We start from the raw sequence: 19,806 nt of genomic DNA on the forward strand, positions 1-19,806 counted from the left end.
CATGTATCATTCATAAATATTCTAAAGGATCTTTTTTTGTTTTACTATACACTGCATTATAGTGTAAAAAGAAAAATTTACTTATAAACAATGCAACCAACTATCCAAGTGTCATACCAACAAAAACACCAAATAAAACTAGAACAAAGGGGGAAAAAAGTCATTGTCACCACCAGAAGACTAGAATAAAGACCAAAGAAACAGTAACATTATAATTTAACTTCTTAAAGTGATAATGAAAGCCAGAAGACAGAAAAATGATATATTCAAAGTATGAAAAAAAATTCTATTAAAAGACTATATAATTCCAAAACTAACAAGAGGAAATACTGGATCAATAAAAAATACGAGATCAATCCAAAAGAAAGTGAGAGGACCGTCAAGATGGCGAAGGAGTGAGATGTGGAGTTCATCTTCCTCCCCACAAATACATCTACACGTTGAACAGTTCCTACAGAACACCTACTGAATGCTGGCAGAAGACCTCAGACTTTCCAAAAGGCAAGAAACTCCCCAGGTACCTGGCTGTATGGCTGACAAGGTCTTGGTGCTCTGGCCAGGTGTCAGGCCTGAGCCTCTGAGGTGGGAGAGCAGAGTTGAGGACACTAGACCACCAGAGACCTCCCAACCCCATGTAATATCAATCGGTGAGAGCTCTCCCAGAGATCTCTGTCTCAACGCTAAGACTAAGCTCCACTCAACGACCAGCAAGCTCCAGTGCTGGACACCCCATGCCAAACAACTAGCAAGACACAAACACAACCCCACCCATTAGCAGAGAGGCTGCCTAAAATCATAATAAGTTCACAGACACCCAAAACACACCACTGGACGCGGTCCTGCCCACCAGAAAAACAAGATCCAGCCTCATCCACCAGAACACAGGCACCAGGCCCCTCCACCAGGAAGCCTACACAACCCACTGAACCAACCTTACCCACTGCAGACAGACACAAAACACGATGGGAACTACGAACCTGCAGCCAGCGAAAAGGAGACCCCAAACACAGTAAGTTAAGCAAAATGAGAAGACAGAGAAATTCACAGCAGATGAAGGAGCAAGGTAAAAACCCACCAGACCAAACAAATGAAGTGCAAATAGGTAGTCTACCTGAAAAAGAATTCAGAGTAATGAGAGTAAAGATGACCCAAAACCTTGGAAATAGAATACAGAAAGTACAAGAAACATTTAAAAGGACCTAGAAGACTAGACAGCAAACAATGATGAACAACACAATAAATGAAATTAAACATTCTCTAGAAGGAATCAATAGCAGAATAACTGAGGCAGAAGAACGGATAAGTGACCTGGAAGATAAAATAGTGGAAATAACTACTGCAGAGCAGAATGAAGTAAAAAGAATGAAAAGCATTGAGGAGAGTCTCAGAGACCTCTGGGACAACATTAAATGCACCAACATTCGAATTATAGGGTCCCCAGAATAAGAAGAGAAAAAGAAAGGGACTGAGAAATATTTGAAGAGATTATACTTGGAAACCACCCTAATATGGGAAAGGGAACAGTCAAGCAAGTCCAGGAAGTGCAGAGAGTCCCATACAAGATAAATCCAAGGAGAAACATGCCAACACACATATTAATCAAACTATCAAAAATTAAATACAAAGAAAAAAATATTAAAAGCAGCAACGAAAAGCAACAAATAACATACAAGGGAATCCCCATAAGGTTAACAGCTGATCTTTTAGCAGAAACTGCAAGCCAGAAAGGTGTGGCAGGACATATTTAGAGTGATGAAAGGGAAAAACCTACAACCAAGATTACTCTACCCAGCAAGGATCTCATTCAGATTTGACAGAGAAATTAAAACCTTTACAGACAGGCAAAAGCTAAGAGAATTCAGCACCACCAACCCATCTTTACAACAAATGCTAAAGGAACCTCTCTAGTCAGGAAACACGTGAGAAGGAAGAGACCTACAATAACAAACCCAAAACAATTAAGAAAATGGTAACAGGAATACACATATCGATAATTACCTTAAACAAATGGATTAAATGCTCCAACCAAAAGACAGAGACTGACTGAATGGATACAAAAACAAGACTCATATATATGTTGTCTACAAAAGACCCACTTCAGACATAGGGACACATACCAACAGAAAGTGAGGGGATGAAAAAAGATATTCCAGGCATATGGAAATCAAAACAAAGCTGGAGTAGCAATTCTCATATCAGACAAAATAGACACTATTACAAGAGCCAAAGAAGGACACTACATAATGATCAAGGGATCAATCCAAGAAGATATAACAATTGTAAATATTTATGCACCCAACATAGGAGCACCTCAATACATAAGGCAAATGCTAACAGCCATAAAAGGGGAAATCAACAGTAATACAATCATTGTAGGGCATATTAACACCCCACTTTCACCAATGGACAGATCATCCAAAATGAAAGTAAATAAGGGAACACAGGCTTTAAATGACACATTAAACAAGATGGACTTAATTGATATTTATAGGACATTCCATCCAAAAACAACAGAATACACATTCTTCTCAAGTGCTCATGGAACATTGACCAGGATAGATATCTTGAGTCACAAATCAAGACTTGGTAAATTTAAGAAAATTGAAATCATATCAAGTATCTTTTCTGCCACAATGCTATGAGACTATATATCAATTACAGGAAAAAAAACTGTAAAAAGTACAAACACCTGGAGGCTAAACAGTACATTACTAAATAACCAAGAGATCACTGAAGAAATCAAAGAGGAAATCAAAAAATACCTAGAAACAAATGACAATGAAAACACGATGACCCAAAACCTACAGGATGCAGAAAAAGCAGTTCTAAAAGCGAAGTTTACAGCAATACAATCCTACCTCAAGAAACAAGAAACATCTTGGGCTTCCCTGGTGGCGCAGTGGTTGAGAGGCCACCTGCCGATGCAGGGGACATGAGATCGTGCCCTGGTCCGGGAAGATCCCACATGCCGTGGAGCGGCTGGGCCCGTAAGCCATGGCTGCTGAGCCTGCACGTCCGGAGCCTGTGCTCCGCAATGGGAGAGGCCACAAGAGTGAGAGGCCCGCGTACCGCAAAAAAAAAAAAAAAAAAAAGAAGAAGAAAGAAACATCTCAAATGAGCAACCTAACCTTACACCTAATGCAATTAGAGAAATAACAAAAAAATCCCAAAGTTAGCAGAAGGAAAGAAATTAATAAAGACCAGATCAGAAATAAATGAAAAAGAAATGAAGGAAACGATAGCAAAATAAATAAAAATAAAAGCTGGTTCTTTGAGAAGATAAACAAAAGTGATAAACCATTATTCAGACTCGTTAAGAAAAAAAGGGAAATGACTCAAATCAGTAGAATTAGAAATGAAAAAGGAGAAGTAACAACTGACACTGCAGAAATACAAAAGATCATGAGAGATTACTACAAGCAACTCTATGCCAATAAAATGGACAACCTGGAGGAAATGGATGCATTCTTAGAAAAGCACAACCTCTGAGACTGAATCAGGAAAAAATAGAAAATATAAACAGACTAATCACAAGCACTCTAATTGAGACTGTGAATAAAAATCTTCCAACAAACAAAAGCTCAGGACCACATGGATTCACAGGAGAATTCTATCAAACATTTAGAGAAGAGCTAAAACCCATCCTTCTCAAAGTCTTCCAAAATATAGCAGAGGGAGGAACACTCCCAAACTCATTCTATGAGGCCACCATCACCCTGATACCAAAACCAGACAAGGATGTCACACACAAAAAAAACTACAGGGCAATATCACTGATAAACATAGATGCAAAAATCCTTGGCAAAATATTAGCAAACAGAATCCAACAGCAAATTAAAAGGATCATACAACATGATCAAGTGGGGTTTATCCCAGGAATGCAAGGATTATTCAATATACGCAAATCAATCAATGTGATATACCATATTAACAAAATGAAGGAGAAAACCATATGATCATTCCAATAGATGTAGAAAAAGCTTTCAGTAAAATTCAACACCCATTTATGATAAAAACCCTCCAGAAAGTAGGCACAGAGGGAACTTACCTCAACATATTAAAGGCCATATATGACAAACCTACAGCCAACATAGTTCTCAATGGTGAAAAACTGAAAGCATTTCTACCAAAATCAGGAACAAGACAGGGTTGCCCACTCTCACCACTATTATTCAACATAGTTTTGGAAGTATTAGCCACAGCAATTAGAGAAGAAAAAGAAATAAAAGGAATCCAAATTGGAAAAGAAGTAAAACTGTCACTGCTTGCAGATATCAAGATACTATACACAGAGAATCCTAAAGATAGTACCAGAAAACTACTAGAGCTAATCAGTGAATTTGGTAGAGTAGCAGGATACAAAATTAATGCACATGAATCTCTTGCATTCCTAGACACTAATGATGAAAAATCTGAAAGAGAAATTAAGGAAACACTCCCATTTACCACTGTAACAAAAAGAATAAAATACCTAGGAATAAACCTACCTAAGGAGACAAAAGACCTGTATGCAGAAAACTATAAGACACTGATGAAAGAAATTAAAGATTATACAAACAGATAGAGAGATATACCATGTTCTTGGATTGGAAGAATCAACATTGTGAAAATGACTATACTACCCAAAGCAATCTACAGATTCAATGCACTCCCTATCAATCTACCAATGGCATTTTTCACAAACTACAACAAAAAAATTCACAATTTGTATGGAAACACAAAAGACCCTGAATAGCCAAAGCAATCTTGAGAAAGAAGAACACAGCTGGAGGAATCAGGCTCCCTGACTTCAGAGTATACTACAAAGCTACAGTAATCAAGACAGTATGGTACTGGCACAAAAACAGAAATATAGATCAATGGAACAGGATAGAAAGCCCAGAGATAAACCCACACACATATGGTCACCTTATCTTTGATAAACGAGGCAAGAATACACAATGGAGAAAAGACAGCCTCTTCAATAAGTGGTGCTGGGGAAACTGGACAGCTACATGTAAAAGAATGAAATTAGAACACTCCCTAACACCATACACAAATATAAACTCAAAATGGATTAAACACCTAAATGTAAGGCCAGACACTAACACTTAGAGGAAAAGATAGGCAGAACGCTCTATGACATAAATCACAGCAAGATCCTTTTTGACCCACCTCCTAGAGAAATGGAAATAAAAACAAAAATAAACAAATGGGACCTAATGAAACGTAAAAGCTTTTGCACAGCAAAGGAAACTATAAACAAGACGAAAAGACAACCCTCAGAATGGGAGAAAATATTTGCAAACGAAGCAACAAAGGATTAATCTCCCAAATAAACAAGCAGCTCATGCAGCTCAGTATCAAAAAAACAAACAACCCAATCCAAAAATGGGCAGAAGACCCAAATAGACATTTCTCCAAAGAAGATATACAGGCTGCCAACAGACACATGAAAGGATGCACAACATCACTAAATGTTAGAGCAATGCAAATCAAAACTATAATGAGGTATCACCCCGCACCGGCCAGAATGGTCACCATCAAAAAGTCTACAAACAATAAATGCTAGAGAGGGTGTGGAGAAAAGGCAATGTTGGTGGAAATGTAAATTGATACAGTCACTATGGAGAACAGTATGGAGCTTCCTTTAAAAACTAAAAATAGAGCTACCATATGACCCTGCAATCCCACTCCTGGGCATATATCCAGAGAAAAACATGATCTGAAAGGATACATGCACCGCAATGTTCATTGCAGCACTGTTTACAATAGCCAAGACCTGGAAGCAACCTAAATATCCATCAACAGAGGAGTGGATAAAGAAGATGTGGTACATATATACAATGGAATATTACTCAGCCATAAAAAGAATGAAATAATGCCATTTGCAGCAACATGGATGGACCTAGAGATTGTCATAATGAGTGAAGTAAGCTGGACAAAGACAAATATCATATGTTATCATTTATATGTGGAATCTGAAACAAAAATAAGATACAAATGAACTTCTTTATATAACAGAAATAAACCCACAGACATAGAAAACAAACTTACGGTTACCAAAGGGGAAGGGCGGGGGGCAGGGGGATAAATTAGGAGGATGGGATTAACATACACACACTACTATATGTAACTAGACAACCAACAAGGACATACTGTATAGCACAGGGAACTATATGCTATGATTTGTAATAACCTATAAGTGAAAAGAATCTGCAAAAGAATATGTGTGTGTGTGTGTGTGTGTGTGTGTGTGTGTGTGTGTGTGTATAACTGAATCACTGTGCTGTACACTTCAAATGAACAGGACACTGTAAATCAACTATAATAAAAAAAAAAATTGACTTTTCCGGTAAGTGGTCTGAGGTGACCTCTAAAAATGGTTCGCTATTCATTTGACCCAGAAAAAAACCCACAAAATCATGCAAGTCAAGAGGCTGAAATCTTCATGTTCACTTTAAGAACACTCGTTAAACTGCCCAGGCCATTAAGGGTATGCATATCCGAAAAGCCACCAAGTATCTGAAGGATGTCACGTTAAAAAAGCAATGTGTGCCATTCTGTCGTTACAATGGTGGAGTTGGTAGGTGTGTCCAGGTCAAACAGTGGGGCTGGACGCAGGGTCAGTGGCCCAAGAAGAGGGCTGAACTTTTACAGCACATGCTCAGAAGTGCAGAGAGTAATGCTGAACTTAAGGGCTTAGATGTAGATTCTCTGGTCATTAACCACATCTAGGTGAACAAAGCCCCCAAGATGTGGCACAGGACTTACAGAGCTCATAGTCAGATCAACCCATACGTGAGCTCTCCCTGCTACATTGAGATGATCCTTACTGAAAATGAACAGATTATTCCTAAACCAGAAGAGGAGGTTGCCCAGAAGAAAAAGATATCCCATCCCAGAAGAAACTGACAAAACAAAAACTTACGGCCCGGGAGTAAATGTCGCAAAAAATAAATGCAAATAAAAGTAAAAGAAAAAAAAAAAGGGACATCATTCAAGACCATGTACTCTGATCATAATAAAATTAAACTTGAAACCGTTAACAAAAATATACCCATAAACACTACATGTCTGGAAACAAAGAAAAACCCTTATACATAATCCACAAAGCAAAGAAGAGATCACAATGGAAATTATTATTATTTTTTTAAATAAATTTATTTATTTCATTTTTGGCTGTGTTGGGTCTTCATTGCTGTGCGTGGGCTTTCTCTGATTGTGGTGAGCAGGGGCTACTCTTTTTTTTTTTTTTTTTTTGCGGTACGCGGGCCTCTCACTGTTGCGGAGCACAGGCTCCAGACGCGCAGGCTCAGCCGCTCCGCGGCATGTGGGATCCTCCCAGACCGGGGCACGAACCCGTGTCCCCTGCATTGGCAGGCAGACTCTCAACCACTGCGCCACCAGGGAAGCCCCAGGGGCTACTCTTTATTGCAGTGTGCAGGCTTCTCATTGCGGTGGCTTATCTAGTTGCAGAGCACAGAGCTCTAGGCACACGGGCTCAGTAGTTGCGGCACGCGGGACCCAGAGCTTGTGGGCTTCAGTAGTTGAATTGCGGCACGCAGGCTCTAAAGTGCAGGCTCAGTAGTTGTTGCACATGGGCTTAGTTGCTCCGCGGCATGTGGGGCCTTCCCAGACCAGGGATCGAACCCGTGTCCCCTGCATCGGCAGGCGGACTCCCAACCACTGCGCCACCAGGGAAGCCCTAAACTATAGTTTTAATTACGTATTTTGGTGGTAAAACCATACAGAAGAACTAAGTAGCAGTTACCATACAAATCAAGATGGTGATTACTTTTGCAGGGAGACGTGTTTATAAGTGGGAAGAGGCTATGAGGGGATTCTAGGATGCTGGTAATTGTCTATTTCTTGATCTGAGTAGTGGTTACATGAGTATTCACAGTACAATAACTTGTTCAGGTTTATATTTATGCTTAATGAATTATTATAGCATGTATATTATATTTCATAATAGAAAGTTACAATAATAGTTTTAGAAATTTTTATTATAATATTTTCCACAAAGTAGCGAAGTGGTGGTCCAACAACAGGGATCTCCAACTATCAAGAAACCAGCTAGAACTTGCCAAGGAAAGCATAATGTAAGTCACTAGCATATGAAACATTTCATCTTCTATTAGTTGGAAGAAATAATGAAAGGAACTACTTTTGGGGAATTAATTCTGACACAGAAGCATAAAATAGTAAAGTGGAAATGAAAACCATGAGAAAGCAACCTTGCCATCTTGGTGTTCATAATAGTTACAAAAAGGAATACTGGAAACAGTGATACTTTAGGCAAGTGAGTCAAGTTTAGAGAAGATACTTGTATGATGCCATAGCAGAGATTATATTGTAATAGGAAAACCTTTTTTAAAAGAGAGTTTCTAAAAAGTAAAAATTCTGACACTATAAAAAAAAGTTAAAAGTTAATCGGATAAGGAAGGAAAGTGACATCTTAAAAAAATCCAATATGATTGGGTAAGGTGTGGTATAAGTTCAGAATTTTAAGATACTTGTTTTTTAAAAAAAAAAAAAAGGGAATGAAAAGAAAGGTAAGTAAACAAGGATGAATACAAAAGAGTGATGTGAAACGAGGAGAACCATGTAAGTAAGAGCCCAGAATGAGCAGAGGCTGGCGAAAAATGTTAAGAACAATAAAAAAGATTTTAAAAAATGCATGTAGGGCAAGAGGAACAAGAAAGAAGGTACAGGCCTACTGCTTGGGGCAGATGGTATAATGTTAGCAGACAATACAGAGAAAGCAGAACTACTTAACTCCTATTTTGCTTTTCCATTAAGAAGAAATATTCAAAATTGAAAGGGGCATAAGAAACATGCTCAAAGGAAACTTGAAACATCTTACTGTAAGGATCTACATGGACTTCATGAAGGAGGTGAGATTTGAGCCACTCCTGATGAATAATATTGAAAAAATAGAACTTACTAATTAGAAAGAATAAATCAGGAAAAGACAGAGCTGGAGTAGAAAGGTAGAAGACTTCTAAATGCGGTATTTCATCAATCTGAGGACACAACATCTTTCCCACATTTTAACATCTCTGAAATTGGAATGTATCTTAAAACAGATGGTTAAAAAAAAAGCACTGTGCTATACTTAACTGGCAGCACTTTTCTCTCTCAGAGGTACACAAAATACTGGTGTATCTTACAAGTGATGGTACCTTAGATTTAATTTTCTCCCTGAGGTTCTATAGTTCCAATCAGAGTAAAGGCATAGGTACTATAGGTATACTCTGCCAATCAGAGTAGAGGCATAGGTACTATACCTATTTTTAAAAAGGGGGGGGTGGGATCCTAAATCCTGATTAATCGGCTCACAAATATTTCAAGGCAAAATTTAAGTTTAAATTCCTCTAAAGTCATAATAACCTAAAACAATTTACCTCCTAACAGCATTCATTTTGGAATCTACTCTTCTATCTTCTCTTCTGTTCTCTACCTGGCCTTGCTTCTCTCTAATCTTTTCTTCTTTTTTCCTAACTTTTGTCTACTATCCTCACTTCCTCTCTCCTCCTTGTTCCCTCTCTTTTCTATTGCTTCTCCCTTTAAAATTTTCTTTTAAAAAATTTAAAAGTAGCTCAAATATTCTATATTTCTCCTAGTAAAATCATGAAAGTCACATTTTACTTCTACCAGTTCCATGTCTGACTTTCTTTGTATTTACACTACCTATGAAACTAGGATAGACTCTGTAGAGCAGTATCTTTCCAAATGTGGTCTGACATCTACTGAATCAGAATCTTTAAGGTAAGTCCCAGAAATCTGTGTTCTCAGCAAGCTCTGCATCACCACTGCTACAGAGGCTAGGCTGACCAAGTTTCTATAAAAGCCAAGTTAATGTTCTTCACTCAATTATTACAGTAGTCACAATTTCAACTTTTTCACTGTTTCAAAATGTGATCACAAAATCTTTCTTATTCCTAATGATTTCTTATCTCAGAGAATAAAACTGTTAAACCTATTCTACTTGCAGTTTCAAAATGTAATAATAGATAGACTTCTGCTTCTGCAGAGTTTGTAGAACAGAGTACTGGAGAGGAGAGAGCTGTACAGAAAGAGAATGCTGGAGATACACAGAAGGGTAACTCTCAAGTATTTGGCAAAGAGCTGATCAGAACATGTATGTGAAGAAACTACCCAAGGCTGGAGAAAAAATCATCCCAAAAGATTAGAGGGAACAGTGCCCATCACTCATTCAAAGCTGGAAAGAGTGTCTGTTCTCTCCAGCTAAACTGGAAAAACTCTTAATTCATAGGGCATTAGATAGAGCACTCAGAAAGGTTTTTACTTCAGTAGTGGGGAAATAATTAGCCCTGGACAAGCATTGCTCCAATCAAGCTTAATAAATCATAAAAGTGAGGCCCAAAAGGATCAAACTGTTTCCAAGTAACTTAACTATATTCCAGAACAAAGCTCAAGAAGATTTATAGGAATATGAAAATATCTAGCATCCAGCCATGGAAAGGTAACCCAAGCAAAGACCACCAGACATACAAAGAGAGAGGAAAATATGGCTTATAATGAAGACAATAATCAATCAATTGAAACTGACCCAGAATTGACATTGATGTTAGAATTAGCAGAGCATATTAAAACTATTATAATTGTATTCCATATATTCAAAAAGTTAAGTAGAGACATGGACGATATTAAAATAAACCCAAATCAAAATTCTAGAGTTGAAAATTACAATATGAGATGAAAAATACACTGAATGGAATAACAGATTAGACACGGCTGCTGCTAAGACTAGTGAGCATGAAGGCATAGAAAAAGAAACTATAGAAAATGAAACACACAGAGAAAACAGAATCCAAAAGAATTTAAAAGAGCATCAGTGAGCTGTGAGATAACTTCAAGTAGCATAGCATATGTGTAATCAGAGTCCCTGAAGGAGAACAGAGATTGGAGGGGACAGAAAAATATTTGAAGAAATAATCGCCCAAAATTTTCCAAATTTGATGCAAACTATAAAACAAGAGATCCAAGAAGCTCAATAAATTCAAAGCACAAGAAACATGAAGAAAACTCCACCAAGGCCCATAATAATCAAAGTGCTCAAAACCAGTTATAAAGGGAAAATGTAGAAGTACGCAGAGGAAAAAGACATATTACATACGGAGGAATAAAAATAAGAATAAAACAGATTTCTCATCAGAAATAATGCAACTGAAAATACAGCTGAACAACATCTGTAAAGTACTGAAAGAAAAAACTCAATATAAAATTCTATATACAGAAAAATTCCTTTTGAAAACAGAGGCCAGATGAAGCCTTTTTAGATAGATACACAAAGGAATTTATCAACAGCAGAACTGCACTCTAAGAAATGTTAAAGGAAGTCTTTCAGGCAAAAGGAAAATTACACCACATGGAAATATGGGCTTACACAAAGGCATTAAGCACACCAAAACTGGAAATGACAGAAGTAAATAGGTAAGATTTTCCCCCTTTAATATCTAAATCACTTGAGAAAGACAACTGTTTAAACATTATTAAGTATATAACACATGTATAAGTAAAATATATGACAACAATGGCATAAAGACTGGGAGGGGAGAAGAAGTATACTGTAAATTTCTTAAACATATGTGAAATAGTAGAATCTCACATGAAGATAAACTATAATAAGAGGTATACTATAAATCCTAAAATAACCACTAAAAAAACAAAGAGTTAAAGCCAGCAAGAAAGAAGACAAAATGGAATAAAAAATACTGAATTAATTCAATATGAATCAGAAACATCATTAGTCAAATGAAAATTAAAATGACAATGAGATACCACTACAGACCTATTAGAATGGCTATAATTAAAAAGGCTAACCATGTTAAGTGTTGGCAAGGATATGAAGGAACTGGTGGGAATATAAAATGGTACAATTATTTTGGAAAACAGCTTGGCAGTTCTTAGAAAGGTAAAGAATATGACCCAGTCATTCCATTCATAAGTATTTATCCAAGAGAAATGAAATCCTTTTTCCATACAAAGTCTTGTATTCAAATGTTCATAGTAGCCTTATTTGTAGTAGCCCAAAACTGGAAATACCCAAATGTTCATCAACAGACAAATGGATAAACAAACTGTGGTATATCCATACAACAGAGTATCTACTCAACAATAAAAAGCCATGAAATACTGATACACATTACAACATGGATGAACCTCAAAATATACATGCAGAGTGAAAGAAACCAGACAAAAAAGAAGTATGTATTGTATGATTCTATTTATATAAAATTCTAGAAAATTCAAACTAATGTATAGTGACAGAAAGCGGGTCAATGGTTGCTTGAGTAGTGAGGGTGTATATGCATGTGGGAGGATGTGGGAGGGAGAAGCCAGAAGGAAGGTTACAAATGGGTATAAGGAAACTTTTTGGGGCAATGGATATATTCATTATCTTAACTGGGTTCACTGGTGATGGGTTCACATTATCTTGATTGTGGTGATGGTGTCATGGTGTATACATATGTCAAAACTTATCGAATTGTATAGTTTATTATATGTCAATTACACCTCAAGAAAGCTGTTTGGAAAAAAGCAGAAAGAAAACTGCAAAACAATATCATATATTATTTATATATAGTTATGTGCACAAAAATGATAAATACTTAAAACAGGGGAAAAGATTTCCTTCAGATGCAGAGAGGAACAAAGTAAATGGAATCAAGAAAGGGTACACAAGGGACTTCAGTGGTATTTTTAAAGTTTTCTTCCAAAAAAGGGGATGAAACTGTGGCAAAATGTTAAGAGTTGACAAAGTTGGGTGATGAGTGTCATATTATTTTCTACATATTTGTACATTTGAAATGTGTGTGTGTGTGTGTGTGTGTGTGTGTGTGTGTGTTTAATTTTTGAAAAAGGTACTTCAATGTTAAGGTTGTTGTCAGGGTAGTCCTTATTCCTCTCTCAAGCGTTTCAGTTCAGAACCATTTCCTAGGGCTACAGAGAGTAGGTAAAAATATAACATACTAGGCCCCTGACATTCTACACAAAATTGTCTGTACATTGGTGTTTCTGCATTTTTCTAAAAAGTAGACCCATAGTATCCTGATTATTATATTAGCCACCTACCTGGTATTCTTGCTTCAATCCTTGCTCCCTTCGAATCTATCCTTTTCATAATAGTCAAGGTGATCTTTTAAATCATATCAGGTTATCATCTGCTCAGAACCTTCCAAAGGTTTTCTATCCAACTTTGTTATGATATTCTGCAAGGCCCTCCGTAATCAGGCCCAGCTGATCTCTCTGACCTCCTCTCCCGTGCTCACAATCAGCCACACTGACCTCCTTATTACTCCCTGAATATGCCACGCATCCTCTCACCTCAGAGTCTTCACATTTGATTTCCCTTCTACCTGGAGAAGTCTATTCCCGATGGTTTATGCCTTCACTTCCTTCAGGTCTTTGCTCAAATGGCATCAGAAACCTTCCATAACCACCCTATATAAAAGAACACTCATCACCTTCTGTGATTCTCTCTTCTTTTTAACCTGCTTTTGCTTTTATTTCAAGGTACTTATAGCCATCTAAATATTACATATTTATTTATTTTAAAAATGTCTCTGTTTTCTTCACTCCCGCCCGCAGAATTTAAGTTCAATGAGAAAAGAATTTTCTTCTGTTTTGCTCACAGCTATATTTCCAGTGTCTAGAATAGTATCTAGGACGTAGTAAATATTCAAATGTTTCTGTTCTTCTAATAATCAGGTCAGAAAGGAAGATAATATGCCAAGTTCTGAAAATCTGCAAAAATATCAAGTTTGATACATGGTATATAACCAAGGAAGTTTAAAAAGAAAAAGAAAGTATACCAACTCAGTAATTAAAAAGCTTTGCAGTATGCAAGCAGTAAACAGCAAACTATGGCCAAACCTTCAGTAAAGGTGACATCTCTCTTTTTAGTTTTGAAACTAAATTTAATAACTAGTTATGGCTTTTTCCCTTCTTCCAGAAATATCCTGAAATTTCTGTCTAAAGATTAAAAGATATGTTTAAATGAATACTTATCCATACTGATAACTGTAAAAAGTAATTATTCTGAGTTAATTAAAATTCTGAAAAATGTCCAATTATGTATTTAATGATTAAAAGAAGAGAGGCTATACATATATTTGCCTTTGTTAAATATTGATTTAAGGATTTCTAATATGTTTTTACAACATGTAATCTTAAGAGCAAATGTACACAGCAGAAAACATTTGGTATCAATAATTAATCTAATTTCTTTACAAACACAGAGCACAAGTCCACTGGTAAACATTTAAACAACTTAGAGTAAACACATTCTAGATGTCATATAATTTATCATTAAGGACTCCAGAGTCATAACTATTTAATTAAAATAAATCTGGACTTCTCCTCGCTTGTATTACCTAACTACTATACTAAGGTATTAATAGTAATGAGTTCACACTTCAAAATCAGAAGGCACCAAAAAGAATATATATAGCTTAAAAAATATTAAATGAACCACCAAAAGGAATGAAAACCAAAGGAGAAAAGGGCCTCCATTCATTTACTCAACAAATATCTAATGAAGACCTACAATATAGGTATGAAGCACAGTATTCCTGAGAATATTCCTGGATTGTCTATCCATCTGAGTTAATAGTAAAAATAATTCCAGATTGGATCCCTGCCCTTCCACTTATGAAGGCCTTGTGCTTTAGACAAACACCAAAGTTTCTCTGTTCTTCAGCCTTCTTTTATCTGAAAAATAAGGATAACACTGCCCTTATCTAGCATCCAGATAGCTGGCACTCTTTCACTTACTGGTCTCTATAAAATATTTGACAATTAGTCATATACTGACTTATATTAACATTTTACTAAAGCTTTAAATTATTATTTAAATATTTAACATTTCATGAATTCTCATCTAGGTAAGTTTCTTCAAAGCAGAAACCATGACACATTTTTCAGAATCCTCTATTATCAACTAGTATTATTACCATATGTTAACTGTTTGGGGAGAGGGACAGGGAGAGCTAAGTTTTAAAGAATATGTTTTGTACTTTTCTATGACAAGCCAAAAAAATGGTAAAAAGTGATGCAATTATAATGTGTTTTAAATTAAACTAACAAAAAGCCAGGAATCTTTTTAGCTTGATCTAGCAGTTAAAAATGCAAGTATCAAATCAAACTTACTCCAATTCCCCTGAGAGGAGCTGTGTAAGCACTTTGCACACATGGTCAACAATCCTTACAATGGTCAACAATCCTTACAACAATCCTGTCATAAAGAATGAAATTTTACTTTCAGAAAAAATATATATAAATAGCAGTAAGAATTTTTTTGTAGAGGGAGCTGTTATAATTTATAAACGTTACCATTTATAAGCTGTTATCATTTATCATTTTTAAAAGATAAATTTGGGGCTTTCCTGGTGGCACAGTGGTTAAGAATCTGCTTGCCAACGCAAGTGACATGGGTTCGAGCCCTGGTCTGGGAAGATCCCACATGCCACGGAGCAACTAAGCCTGTATGCCCAACTACTGAGCCTGTGCTCTAGCACCCACGAGCCACAACTATTAAGCCCACGCACCACAACTACTGAAGCCCACACACCTATAGCCCATGATCCACAAGAGAAGCCACCGCAATAAGAAGCTCGCGCACCTCAACGAAGAGTAGCCTCCACTTGCTACAACTAGAGAAAGCCCAAGCACAGTAATGAAGACCCATCGCAGCCAAAAATAAATTAAAAAAAAAAAACTCCTTAAAAGATAAATTTGAACAAGTTGCTTTATTAACTGTTTCTTTCAATAACCAGTGAGCCAGATTGAAAAAAACCCATAAAGAATTGAAACAAGAAAAGAAAAATGGGTGATATTGTAAGAGAAGAAAAATATCACCTTCCCCCCAAAAACCCTATTAATAGAAAGTGCAAAGGGATTTAGACCAATTATTAGAAATAAGTTTAAAGATAATTGGCCATAAGATCTATATATGAAAACTAACTATATTTCTATATACACCACCAAAAGTTAGAAAACATAATTTAAAAGAAGGACATGTTTAACACCTCCCCAGAACACACACACACACACACACACACACAAACCCTAAAACAATGAAGTACTTAAGAACAGATTAATGAAATAGACTGAAACAGAGAAACAAAGCTAAGTGTAAGCCCTGTATTCCAGTCATCTGTTGCTGCATAACAAATTCCTCCAAAACTTAAAGGCCTAAAACCGCCACTTAATTCTGCTAATAATTTTGCGAATCAGACATTTAGGAAGTCAGCTGAGGAGTTCTCACTTGAGGTCTCTCATGCGGTTGAGTCAGATGTTGGCTGAAGCCACAGTCATCTGAAGGCTCAACTGCACTGATGTCCAAGATGGCTCACTCATGTGCTGGCACCTGAGGCTGGAAATTTCTGAGCTCAGCTGTGGCTGTGGCTATGTCCCATGTGGGAGTCTTCAGATATTTGGACATTTCACATGATGGCTAAGTTCCCCCAGTGCAAGCATCCTCAGAGAACCAGTGGGAGCTATCTGGCCTTTTCTGATCTAGCCTCAGAAGTCTGGTGGCATTACTTCTGCCTCAGCTCAGATTCAAAGGAAGGAGAATTAGACGCCACTGTTGCTACTGTTTGTGGGTGAGTAGCAACGTCATACTGTAGAAGATGATGTAGGATGCAAGATACTTTGCAGGTATCTTTAAAATGTACAATCTGTATGCAGAAAATGCACCACAATCTGTATGCAGAAAACTATAAAGATACACAAATAATAAAGAATACATAACCAAGTATAAGAATATCCCATATTCACAGGCAGTAAAACTGGACATTGTAAATATGTAATTTGTCTCTAAATAGATGGATAAATCTAATGCAATTCCCAAATTTCCAACAAGACTATGTATGAACTTTGAAAAGCAGATTCCAAATTTTATATGGAAGGTTAAATGGCCAAGAATTGCCAAAACACACTTGAAAAGGTAGAATAAGGTAATCATATTATCCAACTAGATATCAAGCTTTATCACAAGACTGTCTTAATTAACATAGTGTGGACCCTGGTAGAGAAATAGACAAATTGATCAGTGGAACAGAGAAGAAAGAGTGGAGACACACTTATGCATATATGAAATTGTGATATGTAAATAACACTGCAGAAATCAGTTAATAATGAGAGATAACTGGTTTTCCAAAAGAAATAAAACAAAATTTTATTTATATCTATCTCATACCATCAATACCAGATGGATTAACAACTTAACTGATAAAAGCAAAACATTTAAAACATTCAATAGAAAATATAGGGAAATTATCTTCTTGATCTTAGGATACAGAACATTCCTTGAAGAAGATACCAACAGCATGAACCACAAGAGAAAACACTGATAAATTAGATAAAGACCGACACATTTAAATTAAGAACCCCTTTTCAACAAAGACGCTATACCAAAAATAAAAAGATACTTACTCCTTACTATACAAATTGAATAATGATAAATCTAGTAAATTTATAGTAACAGTTCATGAAATTGTCTAAAAATAAGTTTTACACAAACTAGCAAAAAACAAGCCTATACAAAAAATTCAAGGAAGATATGAATAAAACTAAGCAAATACCCACATCTAACAACAGTTTCGATCTCATTATTTTAATGGCACACACGAAGCTTTTATGCCAGAAGGAGATCAATAATGTAAATACATGTATATTTTTTAAATCAGTAAACAAACACTTTGACCATACCACTGTCTCAAGAAAATCATAAGTGATTTTTAATGACATGTTAAACAGTGAAGATGGTAAGAAATGAAAGTCATAATAATCTCATTGACATTAACATGTAGAGTACCATTCAATAAACTCTGCATCTTGCTGAGCACCTGGTACTGTGACATACACAATTAGTGGAGACACAGTCCCTGATCTTTAGGGCTATAATCTAGGTAGCAAGAAATAAAGTACACATATAGAGAGGCAAGTCAAATTTCCACCTAAGTCTCAAATCAATCTTTTTTTCTCTATCTTCACCATCTCGGTAACCACTCCTAAATGATCTTTTGCATTCATTTCATTCTATCCCAGTCTATTCACTATACTGCAGCTATAATAACCTTTTTGAAATGTAAGACGACCAGAGATGCATTTTTCGGTGAAAAAGACTATAGATTCACAAACACAAGAGAGGACCTTCAAGACGGCAGAGAGGAGTAAAACGTGGAGATCACCTTCCTCCCCAAAAATACATCAAAAATACATCTACATATGGAACAACTCCTACAGAACACCTCCTGAACACTGGCAGAAGACCTCAGATTTCCCAAAAGGCAAGAAACTCCCCAGGTACCTGGTCATGTGGCTGACAGGTCTTGGTGATCTGGCCGGGTGTCAGGCCTGAGGCTCTGAGGTGGGAGAGCCGAGTTCAGGACATTGGTCCACCAGAGACCTCCCAACCCCATGTAATATCAAACGGTGAGAGCTCTCCCAGAGATCTCCAACTTAATACTAAGACCCAGCTCCACTCAACGACCTGCAAGCTCCAGTGCTGGACACCCCATGCCAAACAATTAGCAAGGCAGGAACACAACCCCACCCAATAGCAGAGAGGCTGCCTAAAATCATAATAAGTTCACAGACACCCAAAACACACCACCAGACATGGTCCTGCCCACCAGAAAGACAAGATCCAGCCTCATCCACTAGAACACAGGCACCAGGCCCCTCCACCAGGAAGCCTACACAACCCACTGAACCAACCTTACCCACTGGAGGCAGACACTAAAAACAACAGGAACTATGAACCTGCAGCCTGCGAAAAGGAGACCCCAAACACAGCAAGTAAACCAAAACGAGAAGACAGAGAAATAAGCAGCAGATGAAGAAGCAAAGTAAAAACCCACCACACCAAACAAATGAAGAGAAAATAGGTAGTCTACTTGAAAAGTATTTCAGAATAATGAGAGTAAAGCTGATCCAAAATCGTGGAAGTAGAAAATACGAGAAACGTTTAAAAGGCCCTAGAAAAACTAAACAGCAAACAAACAATGACGAACAACACAGTAAATGAAATTAAAAATTCACCAGAAGGAATCAACAGCAGAATAACTGAGGCAGAAGAATGGATAAGTGACCTGGAAGATAAAACAGTGGAAATAACTACCACAGAGCAGAATAAAGAAAAAAGAATGAAAAGAATTGAGGACAGTCTCAGAGACCTCTGGGACAACATTAAACACACCAACATTCGAATTATAGGGGTCCCAAAAGAAGAAGAGAAAAAGAAAGGTACTGAGAAAATATTTCAAGAGATTATACTTGAAAACCGCCCTAACATGGGAAAGGGAATAGTCAATCAAGTCCAGGAAGCACAGAGAGTCCCATACAGGATAAATCCAAGGAGAAACATACCAAGACACATATTAGTCAAACTATCAAAAATTAAATACAAATAAAAAATATTAAAAGCAGCAACAAAAAGCAACAAATAACACACAAGGGAATCCCCATAAGGTTAACAGCTGATCTTTCAGCAGAAACTCTACAAGCCAGAAGGGACTGGCAAGACATATTTCAAGTAATGAAAGGGAAAAAGCTACAACCAAGATTACTCTACCAAGCAAGGATCTCATTCAGATTTGACAGAGAAATTAAAACGTTAACAGACAAGCAAAAGCTAAGAGAATTCAGCAGCACCAGACCAGCTCTACAACAAATGCTAAAGGAACTTCTCTAGGCAGGAAACACAAGAGAAGGAAAAGACCTACAATAACAAACCCAAAACAATTAAGAAAATGGTAATAGGAACGTACATATCAATAATTACCTTAA

The 19,806-nt window shown here is 36.8% G+C and overlaps 1 protein-coding gene and 1 pseudogene across 4 annotated transcripts in view; one reads left to right on the plus strand and one right to left on the minus strand.

Annotated features, from left to right (window-relative positions):
* Positions 1–19,806, minus strand: part of STX17 (syntaxin 17) — a 102,798-nt gene that overhangs the window by 45,248 nt on the left and 37,744 nt on the right. The window lies entirely within an intron of this gene.
* LOC116756038 lies at positions 6,362–6,923 on the plus strand (annotated as a pseudogene).

This window comes from Phocoena sinus, chromosome 6 (genome assembly GCF_008692025.1).
Source record: "Phocoena sinus isolate mPhoSin1 chromosome 6, mPhoSin1.pri, whole genome shotgun sequence".
Lineage (NCBI taxonomy): Eukaryota > Metazoa > Chordata > Mammalia > Artiodactyla > Phocoenidae > Phocoena > Phocoena sinus.